Below are 13,816 nucleotides of genomic sequence, written 5' to 3'. Positions count from 1 at the left end.
TAGGTCAGGGCTCTCAAAGGAAGATCCCTAGGGCTGCAAGTGGTAATGGGAGGAGGCTGTATGTGACAGACGTGACAGGTGACAGGACTCTGGTAAGAATCACAAGCCGGGGAAAAAGGAGGAAGGAAACTTAAGTGTTGAGCAGTATTATGCATAGACCCCCATGTTAGGTATTTCACACACATTCCGTTTGCTTCTCAGAGCCCACTCAGTGGACAGGGATTACTATCCTTTTAGGAGTAAACAGGCCCAGAAAAATACACTGCAAGTGATGAGCTAGGATTTGAATGTAGGATTTGGCTTTAGCTCTTGTGAGCTTTACTGTAATTCCACAGCTCCCAAGTAGACATCCTGTGTCTGGGGGGGGGGGGGGGGGGGGCTTGAGGGCGTGGCTTCCTAGGAACCTGGTGCTGGCTTTTCAGATAGTGACCCAGGCTCTGTGCCTCCATTTATCATTCAGATGCCAAGTGAATCCCTAACTCCCTGCCCCAAACTCCTCCTCTGCCTGCTGAACTGAAACAAGTCCTCAAATGCTAGATAAAGGAACTCTAGCCACAAGGTGACGCCTAAGAGACCCAGAAGCCAAGGAAAATGCAGCCTCAGTGGCCAGCTCTGGACGGTGTCTCAATGCAAACCTAAGTTGACAAACTCATCTTGGTTTGCCTGGGACTTTCCTTGTTTGGGCACTAAAAGTCTAATATCCCAGGAACCTTCTTAGGGTTCTTAGGTCTTAGGTAAACCTGGATAAGGTTGGTCGCCCTATACAAATGTCTCACACAAACACAATGCTTTACTGTTTCAAGGTACTTGTGGTGGTTAAGAGGTACAAACAGGTGAAAAGCAGGGACTATGAAGTCTGACAGCTCCTTTTTCTTAGCCTTACACAAGTTATTTATCCGTGAGCTTCTGTTTCCTCATCTGTAAAATGAGTATAATGGATCGGAGGATTAAGTGAAATTGTGCATATAAATACTTGACATGGTGCCTGGTACAGTCTAAGCACTTAATAAATTATTAGCTCTTATTTATAGTAATCAATAATGAAGAGAAAACTGGGCTCAGAGGTTTAATAAGTTGCCCAAAGTAAATCAACTGATTTCAATGTCTGTTTCCCGCTAAGAACGAATCCAAGCTCATTAGAATGTCCTAGGCAATTAAAATGCAGACAGTCTCTCTTTCCAAACCCAGCCCTCTTCCTAGTTCCTTTGTTAGGATAAATGACCATAAGAGTTATTTTATTAAAGGAAGAATGTAGTATTAGAGGTCCCTAACTTCTGAGGTAGCTCAGGATAAAATCAGCCTAGACACAGGCCACTGGAAACTAGAAGGCTATCAAAGGCTGACTTTCTAATCCTTCAAGAGCAAGTGTTAGGCCAAAGAGCTAGCTCAATATAGCTGGAGGAAGAGCGGGAGCTAGACAAGGTGCCTTGGCTCTCTCCCAGAGCTGACAGAAGCTACCAGAGTGGGACCATTCTTCACTTGACCAAACTTTATTGAGCTCCTCGGTGCCAGAGACGTGTCGGGGAAGGGCTAGACAGTACAGAAGTGAAGTAGGAAAAGCCCTGCCTTTTAAGAGCCTTTTGGACAAGGTTAGTAATCAGCAATGAAGAGAAAAACAGGCTCAGAAGTTAAATAACTTGCTCAAAGTAAATGAACCTTCTCACTTGGCTTTCCTCAGACTGTAACAGAGGTGACAACCAGCCTTGGGCACCTCCAGAGGGCTCCCAGGCTGGCACCTATAGCGCAGGTGTGGTATGGCGGGAAACAGGAGGTGGTTCCATCCAGTTTTGCTGGAGGCTAAGGGGGAAGCAGGCAATCTGGGAACGGACACAGTGGAAGTGACCAGTTTATTCAGATCTAGGAAGCTGTGCTTGGGGTACTGTTAGTGCCCTTCAGCTCTTTAAAGTCCTAAGCAGGTTTGTTAGCATCACAGTTCCCTGCAGCCCTGAGGACTCCATTCTGGGCCTACAGACTCTCTTAGGGGATCCTGGCTGGCTTTCTGTGGGCAAATCAGACAGATCAAGAGGTGGAGTGGGAAAAGACTGGTGATCTCTCCTGGGTTTCTCTGTGCTCAGCAAATGCCCTCAGGCCAGCCTTGACACAGCAGGCAGCTCTCTTGGTTTCCGGAGTCCTCTGATCGCTGCAAAGACACAAGTAGAAAATTAAGAGACATGAAGCTACCCTATCAGGGGGCTTCTTGGCCTCCCATTCGGCCAGGCTGCCTCCCTTACAATCTCCTCATCCCACAGCGCAACTCTTGTTACTTCATTCAGTACAGGTGTCTAGGTGCACAGATGGGTAGGCAGTAGGAGCCCACAGCTTATAAGAACTGTCTTTTTGCTGTTAGTCAGGCAATGAAAATGGAGCCTCACCTCATGTACCTCCCATCCTTGGCTATGCCTGAGCTGAGTGATTCAGGGCAGAATCAACTAAACCACTAGGGCCTTTAGCTATACAAGCTTTGAAACCACTAGGCCTTTAGCTATACAAGCTTTGGGGCCTCCAGCTATACAGAGGGGAAAATGGGTTTTGCTTTCCCAGAGATGTGAAAATGATAAAGAGCTTTCTTTAAAGACTTTGGAGGAAGGAGAATGAGGAAAATAGGCATCTTCTTACAGCTATTGTTAGCACCTCGGTCCTAAGCTCAGGGGTCCATCTTTTCTGGCCTCACAGCCCCAAATACCCAGAGTTATCTGCAGGATAGACACATCCTAAGCCTGGGCCACAGGGCAGGGCCCTGCTCTCATGCCAAAGCCTGTTAGCAGCGCTCCTGTTCTTTTAAAAAAATAGCACCCCCCGCTCTGTTGGTCGTTCCAGCCAGCAAAGTAGGAACCCTCTTTAATCACGTCCTCTTCTCCCACATCTGATCAGGCACCAAACTATGTTTATTGTAGCTCTGGAAAGTCCTTGGATCCATTCACTTCTCTACATTTTCAGTTATCACCCTATTATAGGTCTTCCTCATTTCTTGTCTGGACTAAAATAAGGTTTCCTAACAGGTCCTCAAAATCCATAATCCACTCTCCACTTAGGAGCAAGTTTTTTTTTTTTTTTAAATGTTTATTTATTATTTTTGAGAGATAGAGACAGAGTGCGAGCAGAACAGGGGCACAGAGGGAGAGACAGAATCCACAACAGGCTCTAGGCTCTGAGCTGTCAGCACAGAGCTCGACACGGGGCTCAAACCCATGAACCGTGAGGTCATGACCTGAGCCAAAATCAGATGCTTAACTGACTGAGCCACCCAGGCGCCCCAGCAAGTGATGTTTAAATTTAATAATGTTGCTCCCCACACCTCACTCCTGGATTCAGTGGTCTTCAGTGACGGCCTCAGAATAAGGTCCAGGTTCCTACCTTGCCTCAAACCTGCCCTCTGGGTAGAATGTGCTGTGTATCCTTTCCCCAAACCATCTCGCAAACCCAAACCATCTGCTTAGCTAACCCTTCCTTTAGATGTCAGCTTAAACATCGTTTCTTTAAAGAAAACCCCCAAGCTAGGCTAGTGCACCTGTTGTCTGTCCTTACAGCACCTTGTTCTTTCCTTTCATAGCCCTTGTCAAAACTGAGATGATGTATGTTATTTAGGAGGTTAATATTTGTTTAGTGTCTGTCTTGAGGACAGACTTATATTTGAGAAATATAAGCTCCGTGAAGGCAGGGACCAATTTTATCCTATTTACTTGCCACTGAATCTCCAGTGTCTAGCACATAGTAGGTGTTCTAATAATATATATCAGCCAATGCACTTATTTTTATTTGAGAGAGAGTGAGAGCGAGTGCACACAAGGCAGGAGAGAGGCAGAGGGAGAGAGAGAGAGAGGATCCCGACACAGGGTTTGATCTCATGACCCCACATCATGACCTGAATCGATTATCAAGAGTTGGACGGAGGTCCAACCAACTGAGCCACCCAGGCACCCCAGCTAATGCCTTTAATAAAATGAATGAAAGGGGCGGCCATTTATACTGACCTCTGGAAAGAAGCTTATGAAGAATCCTATCAGAGCACAAGGTATTTCTCTTTCTCAAAGGCAGATGCAGGGCTTTTTTTCTGAACTCCAACCCCAGAGAGCCTAAGAAACGGAGAGCGTCCATTCTGTACCTAAAGCTTGGCCATGCATGGGAAGCATGAAGGCTGCAGGAGCCAAAAGCCTGAGAGGAATTAGTTGTATCTGAAACCCAAACTCTTCTATCTCAAGTTCTCACACCACAGTGTCTGGAGAGAAGAGACTGAGGTGCTAAGTGGGCTCCAGAGGTTAACAAGGGAACAACAGCTCATACAGGCTTCTTAATGCAGTATTGAGAACAGGAGGATGTCCCAATTTCTTAGCAACGTGTTCTACTTAGGTGATTGATCCGGGCTGATGGCCTGGCTGTGTCTCAGACTCTGCCTGGACACGTCTCAAATGAGCTGGCTTTTTTCAGGAGGCTCCATATCCTCCCCAAGTTTGCCCTGGAAATGACGAGGCCTCCTTGTAGCAACAAGCTCCCTGGGGGTAGGTGGGGAGAAGCACTGGGATAGCTTGTGTCCCTGTCTGAGAAGTTCCTAGCTGCCCATCTCCTGCCTGAGACAGCAGCCAAAGACTCTCACCACAGCATTATACCCACTGCTGAGAAGCTGCTATGTGCGGTCAAGGAATGTCAAGGAGCTGACCCTCAGCAGCATGGTTATGAAATCCAAGTCCCTTCCAGAGACAGTCTCCCTCCTCTTAGAATGGAGAGCTGCAGCTGGCGCAACAGTGGATGAGAACATGGCCTCTGCCCTCGTGCTAGCACAGGTTACAGAGGAGACGACTTTCAGCCCCAGGGGTCAGAAAATTGCTTTTAGAGGTCAGTGAACTTATCTGCTCACTACCCACCCCCCCTCCCCCCAACCTCCCCAGTCCCCACAAGGTTTGGTCTGCTGCCTGAATGCAGCCTCCTTGGAAGCTCAGGGAGCAATCAGGTCACAACAGGACTAGGGTGCAGTGCCCACCATAGATAGGCCTTTGTTCCTAAGGAGCCTACAAGAGCTAGCCCAGGGAACAAAAGAACAAGTAGTTAGGCAGGGCAGTGCACTTCCTCCCCTTCCCCCCAACAGCTGCTGTCTCAGACAGCTGTATCCAGCCTGTCTGCTCAGGCTATTAAATATTCATCAGATGCTTGCTAGCTTTAAACATGCAATGACTATTAATCCAGAGAGCAAGAGATACATGAAGGTTGTGGAGAGAGAAAGGGAAGGCTTAGAAATATTCAATTCGTTTAATTTCACGAATCTGGAAACACAGCACGGGGTATCCATCCTGTACACCAAAGCTGGGAACTACTTTCAGTGTAAGCGGATCTTCTGGTGGCCACTGTAGGTACAGAGAAGAGACCAGGAGGCAGTTAAGTAAGAGCAGAGACATGGGTCTAAACTCCAGCTCTTGGGCCCTTTGGTCATCCTAGCCCGGACTCATCAGTTTCCCAGCCTAATCCCCGCTTCACAGGGTTGTCTGTGAGAATTAAGTGGGTCGCTGCATACGATAATTCCAGTGGAGTTAGCCTAGAATTAAGACCTTAAAATGGAGGCAGAGACTTCATGCATTCAGGTCCTAGAGTGAGGAAGCAACATTCCTTAAGAGTGAAGTTTCTATCAGAGGGGACTGAGTTCTTGTCTCCAATTCACAGGGTGGGTTAAAGGGACAGGATGTGGGAAGCCTCCCATAACATGTGGCAAAGGCCTAACATCCCACCCTCAAATAGCCCAAACGTCTGAGAGGAGACAGGATTATTCTTTCTGAAAAAGGTTAAGAACCAAAAGGCTTCTGGTAAGAGGAGAGCAGAAGGAAGGCAAGGTGAGGGGACAACATCCCTTCACTCTCTGGCAAAGAAATGGTGCCACTTTACCAAACTCTGCCCTTCTGCTTTCCTTTCTTACCTACCTTGGGCTCAACTGCAAACATAGGTGTGTTCAAGTCACTTTCATGCTCAAGGCCTTTAACAGCTCCCTAACCTTTAGAATGAAGACCAAATTCTTTGCCTAACATTTAGCTTTTCAAAATGGGCAGTAACCTACTCGCCCAGCCTCTATTTATAGTTAACATTTACTGGGTGCTTACTACAGGTCACGTTGACCGTTCTGCAGGCATTCACTCAATCTTTACAACAACGTTGTCCAATAAACGATAACCTCTCATTTTGCAGATGATGAAACTGAGACTCAGGGAGGCTAGCTCACCTAAGGCTCCAAAGCTAGTGAAACTACCTCTCGAGGCAGCAGGCACTGACATTAGTCTGTTTAAAGCCATAATAAGGTGCTAGGTGAATCTGTCTGCCTGGCAAATTCTTGGTTATCCTTTAAGACTCGACTTAAATGTCACTCCCCTTCTCCGATGCTCCCTAAGACTTCTCGGACGGCTCCCCCAGCCTCCTTGATATTCAGTTCAGCAACAGAGCACAACCACACACTACGTGACTATTGAAGACTTATTCTCTTCCATTAGACTGAGCTTCTGAAAGGTAGACACTATAAACTGATGGAGACCCGGGACCTGTAACAGCCAGAATAAGGACCTATGTGGTCTCAGCAATGTTCACTGCAGCAGCAATAATATGCCTGCAGAAGCAGCCTCCTTCCAGAATAGAGAATACTGTATAGGCTGAGATGGTTCTAGCTGACAAGTAAAACTCTTTTTAAAATTCCAGCACAATCTAGTAGTTGAAACTGATCGTGGACTCTGAAATCAGACGGCTTGAGCTTGAATTCCAGTTCTGCTACTTAATAGCTGCATGACCTTGGACAAGTTACCTAATTTTTCTGGGCCTCAGTTTCATCATTGTGTAAAAATCGGACAATAATAGCTACTTTATAGGTGGATAAGGTAATACATACACATAGCAAAGAATAAATGTTAGAACTGACAAAATGCAATAGTTAAGATACATTTTCTTTTCGGATTTTAACAGCTGAAATCAGGATGCATCTTACACTTGATATAAAAACAAACTATTGTGTTGGTTTAATTGGCAGTATTTTTTCTTTCTTTGCAGTACTTGATACAGCTTATAAAAAATGGCCTCAGTATCAATGAAATATGGTGTCATCTTACAGAAGTAGTGTGCTTTCAGCATAGAGAATTGACTTCAGTATATAAAAATCCTGAGAGGCACACCCCACAACTTGCTACGCAATGATGGTAAATTACTTCACCTCTCCTAGTATCAGCTGCCTCATTTACCAAATAGGGACACACAGGAGGCATTCAAATTAGAATTAAGAGCTCCTCCCTTAGCCAGGAAGAGCTGCTTATTTTCCCTATGTCACTTTCTCCTTCCCTTCCCAAGTGGGGTCAAGATCACTGCATGGAAACAGACCAAGGAAAAATTTAATGTTTATTTTTGAGAAAGAGAGCATGAGCGGGGGAGGGGCAGAGAGCGAGGGAGACACAGAATCTGAAGCAGGCTCCAGGCTCCAAGCTGTCAGCAGAGTCCAACGTGGGGTTCGAACCCACAAACTGCAAGATCATAACCTGAGCCAAGGTCGGACCCTTGGGCCACCCAGGTGCCCCAGACCAAGGAAAAATTTAAATGACTACTTAACAGTAACACTGCCAGCAAATAGCAGCCTGTACAGGCTCTCACAAGGCACAAGAACATAGAAAGATGGAGCCCGTGAGCCTTGAGGGACATACAGCTTTGGGGTTTGAGACCAGGCAGGGAGTACTTAAGTTTCAAAAACCTCAGTGAAACACCTTTTTTTTTTTTTTTTTTTTTTTTAAATTTTTGGGACAGAGAGAGACAGAGCATGAACGGGGGAGGGACAGAGAGAGAGGGAGACACAGAATCGGAAACAGGCTCCAGGCTCTGAGCCATCAGCCCAGAGCCCGATGCGGGGCTCGAACTCACGGACCGCGAGATCGTGACCTGGCTGAAGTCGGACGCTTAACCGACTGCGCCGCCCAGGCGCCCCACCTCAGTGAAACATCTACCACCACACCACCCCTACTCCCCTATTCACATGGTACAGTGCAACTCTGTGTATGTGCAGGCAAGAGGCTTTTGGGTCTTGACTCTCAGGCTGCTGTTCCTAAAACAAAACACAGTCTGAGTCTGTTTCATGTTTAGTGGCCAGAGAGCCCTAGCAGCTGCTGAGGCATCCTTACCTTCATTCTTGGCTTGGGACACGGGGTGGAAGGGGGTGGGAGAGAAAGCAAGAAGGGACAAACCCTAAGGCTACTTGAATAACTGTAGTATCCCTAGGTAAGAAAGGGTGAGAGTGTTCCTTTAGCAGCAACAGTCATTGCCATGAACACCCTGGAGGTTCCACAGAAACCCTGGAGAGAAATGGGGACAGGAGCAAAGGATGTTGCTAGTGGAAGGAAGGGCACGCAGAGCACAGCCTCTAAGCCTCGGAAGAACTACATATGGCCAGGCATGGCAGCTAGAATAGCTAGCCTCCTTTCCCCTTTAGCAGCCAGAAGTATAAACGCAGGGTAAAGACAGGGTTTGGAGATATCCATATGTGGGATCAAATCCTAGCCCCATGACTGACTATTAGCTTTTAGTGATGCCAAAATAATCCAGTCAGCTATTATTTATTGAGTAGCTACTATTTGTCAGAAATTACTCCAATTATATCAGTAACTTTCAGTAATACATATTTTAAAAGGTAGTAGATCTGTATCGCTGTGGTCAATTGGTGTGCCAGTATGGACAAGGGTGCCAAGATCATCCAACGGGGAAAAACAGTCTTTTGAATAAATGATGCTGGGACAACTGGATATCCACATGCAAAAGAATGAATATGAGACTCCCACCTCACACCATATGCAAAAGTTAATGCAAAATGGGCGACAGACCTAAATGTATGAAATAAAACTAGATGGAAATAGGTATAAATCTTTGGAACTTTGAATGAGACAGTGGCTTCTTATCTATGACAGCAAAAGCACAAGCAACAAAAGAAAATAGATAGTTCAGACTTCCATCAAAATGGTACTTTTGTGGTTCAGAGAATGTAAAGAGAAGGGTGCGTGGCTGGCTCATTTTGTAGAGCATGAGACTCTTGATCTCAGGGTTGTGAGTTCAAGCCCCACGTTGGGCATGGAGCCTACTTAAAACAGAATAAAACAAAAACAACCAAAGAAAATAAAATGATAACCCATGAAATGGGAGAAAAATACTTGCAAATCACCTATCTGACAAGGGTCTAGCACCAGACCATATAAAGAACTTACAATTTAATAATAAAAAGATAGTCCCATGTGAAAATTGATAGAAGATTTCAATAGAAATTTCTCCACAAAAGACCTACAAATAGGGGATCAGCACATGAAAAGATGCTCAACAACATTAGTCATTAAGGAAGGTACCAATCAAAACCACAATGAGATACCAATTCACGGCCAGCAGGATAGTTACAATAAACAGAGCAGAAAATAACAAGTGGAGGTGGAGAAATTTGAAACTTCATACATTGCTGGTGGGAACATGGTGCAGCCTCTGCCAGTCCCTCCAACAGTTAAGCAAAGGGCTGCCGTCTGACCCAGCAATTCCTCTCCTAGGTGTACGTGCAAGAAACTGAAAACATATGTCCACATCAGAACTTGTACATTAATGCCCAGAACAGTATTTTTTTAAAAAAATGCTTATTTTTTTTTTTTTTTTTTTTTAATTTTTTTTTTCAACGTTTTTTATTTATTTTTGGGACAGAGAGAGACAGAGCATGAACGGGGGAGGGGCAGAGAGAGAGGGAGACACAGAATCGAAACAGGCTCCAGGCTCCAAGCCATCCGCCCAGAGCCTGATAAAAAATGCTTAGTTTTAAAAGAGAGAGCACGAGCTGGGGAGGGGCAGAGAGAGAAGGGGACAGATGATTTGAAGTGGGCTTAGCGCTGACAGCAGTGAGCCTGATGCAGGGCTCGAACTTATGAACCATGAGATCATGACCTGAGCTGGTCCAATGCTCAACCAACAGAGCCACACAGGTGCCCAGTATTTTTTTGAAGTTTGTTTATTTATTATTTTTAAATGCTTATTTTTGAGAGAGAGACAGAGAGAGATAGACAGAGAGAGAGAGAGAATGAATGAATCCAAAGCAGGCTCCAGGCTCTGAGCTGTCAGCACAGAGCCCAAAGCGGGACTCGAACCCACGAATGGAAGATCATGACCTGAGCTAAAGTGGATGCTTAACCTATTGCGCCACCCAGGTGCCCCTAAAGTTTATTTATGTTGAAAGAGAGTACACAAGCAGGGTAGGGAAAGGAGAAAGAAAGAGAGAGAGAGAGAGAGACAGAGAGAGAGACAGAGAGACAGAGAGAAAGAATCCCAAGCATGCTCCACATGCTGCCAAAACCCAACGCGGGGCCCAAACTCATGAACTGTGATGACTTGAGCCTAAGTCGGACACATAACCGACTGAGACACCCAGGCGCCCCACAGAATTTTTCACTATGGCTAAAAAACAGAAACAACCTAGATGCCCATCGGTGGGTGAATGGATAAATAACAAGTGCAATATACATCCAATGAAACAGTATCTGACATTAGAAGGAATAAAGTACTAATACGTGTTATGACATGGATGGAGCTTGAAGACATTATGCTAAGTGAAAGAAGCCAGTCAAAAAAGATCCCATGTTGTATGCTTCCATTTACACGAAATGTCCAGAACAGGCCAGTCAACAGAGGTAGGAAGTACATGAGTGGTTGCTTAGGGCTGGGGAAGGCAAGTGGATGGGGGAGATGGCTAAGAGGCATGGGAATTCTTTTTGGGGGGTGATAAACATGCTCTAAAACTGAATGTGGTGATGACTGTACAATCCTGTATATATTAAAAACCACTGAATTGTACACTTTAAATGGGTGAATCACAACCATGTGATTCTCAATAGGGGATCACATCTCCATATGATATCTCAATAATCCTAACATGTCTTTTAATTTGTATTAATAGAAGCTAACCAGAGGCTGTAAGCTGGTAGGCTTACGGGCAGCATTTGGCTTGCAGCAGAGGTTTTACAGGGACTAATACTGATCTGAGTGAACATTAACTGCCAGTATAGGGGTGCCTGGGTGGCTCAGTCGGTTAAGTGTCTGACTTCAGCTCAGGTCATGACCTCAATGTTTGTGAGTTCGAGCCCCGCATCAGGCTCTGTGCTGACAGATCAGAGCCTGGAGCCTGCTTTGGTTTCTGTGTCTTCCTCTTTCTCGGCCCCTCCCCTACTCACGTTCTCTCTCTCTCTCTTTCAAAAATAAACATTAAAACAAAAAAACAAAAACAAAATAAAAAACCCAACAACTGTCAGCACATAAAATCCAAATTACTAGTTCTTGAAAATCAGATCTAGGAAGTCTAACAAAAAAACCTTCTGGAACTGGAAAAGAAGCACGAATGAAAAGGATCTTCAAGTGCTTGACAGGCTATTTCTTCAGGTGTCCAAGGTAGAACCAGTATAAGTTACCAGAGTGACTCATTCAAAGTGAGGGAACACTTCTAATACTTGCAGCGGTCTTAAATGAAATGGGTTGCTTTTGGAAGTAGTATGCTTCCTATCACTAGTACAAAGTAATGATACAGGGGCACCTGGGTGGCTCAGTCGGTTAAGCATCAGACTTCAGCTCAGGTCATGTTCTCACAGTCTGTGAGTTCGAGCCCCACGTCGGACTCCGTGGTGACAGCTCAGAACCTGGAGCCTGCTTCAGATTCTGTGTCTCCCTCTCTCTCTGCCCCTCCCGTGCTCATGCTCTGTCTCTCTCTGTCTCAAAAATAAATAAAAACATTAAAAAAAAAGAGTAACGATACATGCTGTAATGATACATGGATGATCCCTGAAAATATTATGCAAAGTGAAAGAAGCCTATCACAAAAGGCACATATTATGTAATTCCATTTATGTGAAACATCCAGAAGAAGCAAATCCATAGAAACAAAAAGTAGGTTAGTGGTTGCCAGGGGCTGGGGAGAGAGGGGAATTGCGAGTGACTGCTAACAGGTATGGGATTTCTTTTTGGGGTAATGGAAATTTTCTGGAATTAAATAGTGGTGATGGTTGCACGGCATTGTGGATATTCTAAAAACCACCAAAACTGTACACTTCAAAATGGTTAAAATGGGGCGCCTGGGTGGTTCAGTCAATTAAGCGACTGACCCTTGATTTCAGCTCAGGTCATGATCTCACAGTTTGTGGGATCAAGCACCATGTCCAGCTCCATGCATACAGCGTGGTGCCTGCTTGGGATTTTCTCCCTTCCTCTCTTTCTCTCTGCCCCTCCCTTGCTCATGTGCGCGCACATGCACTCTTAAAAAAATGGTTAAAATGGTAAATTTTATGTTTCCCAAAGTTTTATAACAGTTAAGAGAGAAACGTAAAGAAGACCAAATGTGGGGTGCCTGGGTGGCTCAGTCAGTTGAGAGGCCAACTTCAGCTCAGGTCACGATCTCGCGGTCCGTGAGTTCGAGGCCCGCGTCGGGCTCTGTGCTGACGGCTCAGAGCCTGGAGCCTGTTTCAGATTCTGTGTCTCCTTCTCTCTGACCCTCCCCCGTTCATGCTCTCTCTCTGTCTCAAAAATAAATAAACGTTAAAAAAAAAAAAAAAGAAAACCAAATGAGAGAATTCTTATTAACTGCTTAGGATATTATCACACAGTGATGTTAACTACTATTATCAACTTTATTGAGGCCCAGAGAGGGATTAAAGGTTTTGTTTTCGTCAAAACAGAGACAAATGATGAAGCAGAGTCAGGACAGGTCCCCAATCCTGCCTGGCTTATCTAAAGCTTACAGGACTGTAATAATAAAAATTCACAGGTAGTGACAGAAAGCTATAGAAAACACTGGGACTAACTGACTAAGCTACAAACTCAGAAAAAGCAGACCACTTGCTGCAGATCCAGATCTGCCAACAATAAAAACCTGTTTTTCCAGGCACAAATTGTAGGCCAAATGAAGAAAGAAGCATCCCCCCAATTCTGCTCTTAAGACTACCCTAGGGAAGAGTCAAGATTAATTCTCTGTATTCAGGGACTTTCCCCTAAAATTGCCTTGCCATTCATGTAATCAATATCAGACTTAGGACTCCTAGGTGCCCAGAACCATGACCAACACACACGGTCTTCTGGAGTCTCCAGACCTCAGAGGCTCCTGGGAGAAGCAGGTCAGGAAGACATGATCTCCCAAGAAGGCAGATATCACCGTCAAAGGCTGTACATGCCTTTGGCCTACCTAGTTTGGTCCCTTCCCTTCAGTGCCCTCTTAACCTTAACAACTCTCTTGGGAGCAGAGGGATGAATCATCCACCTAGCTCCTCGACAGCTTTAATCCGCAGGAAGGCTTGCTCAGTTGCCGGAGCCCTCGCCTACCCAAATCAGGGGGTTAACCTTTCTTCCAGAACACCAATATTTACTATATATAGGACACCAAATTGATTGGCCTTATACATACTAAAACTCATTCAGTTTGCCAACCACTCTAAGGTGTACATTATCACCATCTTCCTCCCTAGATTTGGAAATAAGTGGTTTGTGTCAGGTCACTTAACAAAGACAACTTGGAGATTCAACTCTCTTTGTCATTGTCTCATGCCCTTTCTACTATGCCACACTATCCCTTCTGAGGGTCTCCTCAGGGTGAGAAATACCTCTTTCCTTAGATTAAAAGCAGTATAATATAGAGAGTTAAGATGTTAGGTTCTGGCAACAAACTTGGGCTCGATTACTAGTCATACTAATTATATGACTCTGGGAAGTACTTAACCTCATTAAGTCTCAGTTACTTCTGTAATATACAAATATTAGTGGACAATTGTTTTTTGGCTTCCCAGCACCCGTTCCTTTTTCCTAATAACACCCTGGCTTC

General features: G+C 45.1%; 1 protein-coding gene across 1 annotated transcript in view; it reads right to left on the bottom strand.

Moving 5' to 3' along the window:
- Positions 1-1,474: 1,474 nt before the first annotated feature.
- Positions 1,475-13,816, bottom strand: part of KHDRBS1 (KH RNA binding domain containing, signal transduction associated 1) — a 38,992-nt gene continuing 26,650 nt past the window's right edge. Inside the window, exon 11 of the transcript XR_003971117.1 lies at positions 1,475-2,140. The gene's annotated coding sequence lies outside the window, so the exon portion shown is untranslated. The remainder of the gene's footprint in view (positions 2,141-13,816) is intronic.

Source organism: Lynx canadensis, chromosome C1 (genome assembly GCF_007474595.2).
Source record: "Lynx canadensis isolate LIC74 chromosome C1, mLynCan4.pri.v2, whole genome shotgun sequence".
NCBI lineage: Eukaryota > Metazoa > Chordata > Mammalia > Carnivora > Felidae > Lynx > Lynx canadensis.
This window is presented reverse-complemented; position numbering and strand designations above follow the sequence as displayed.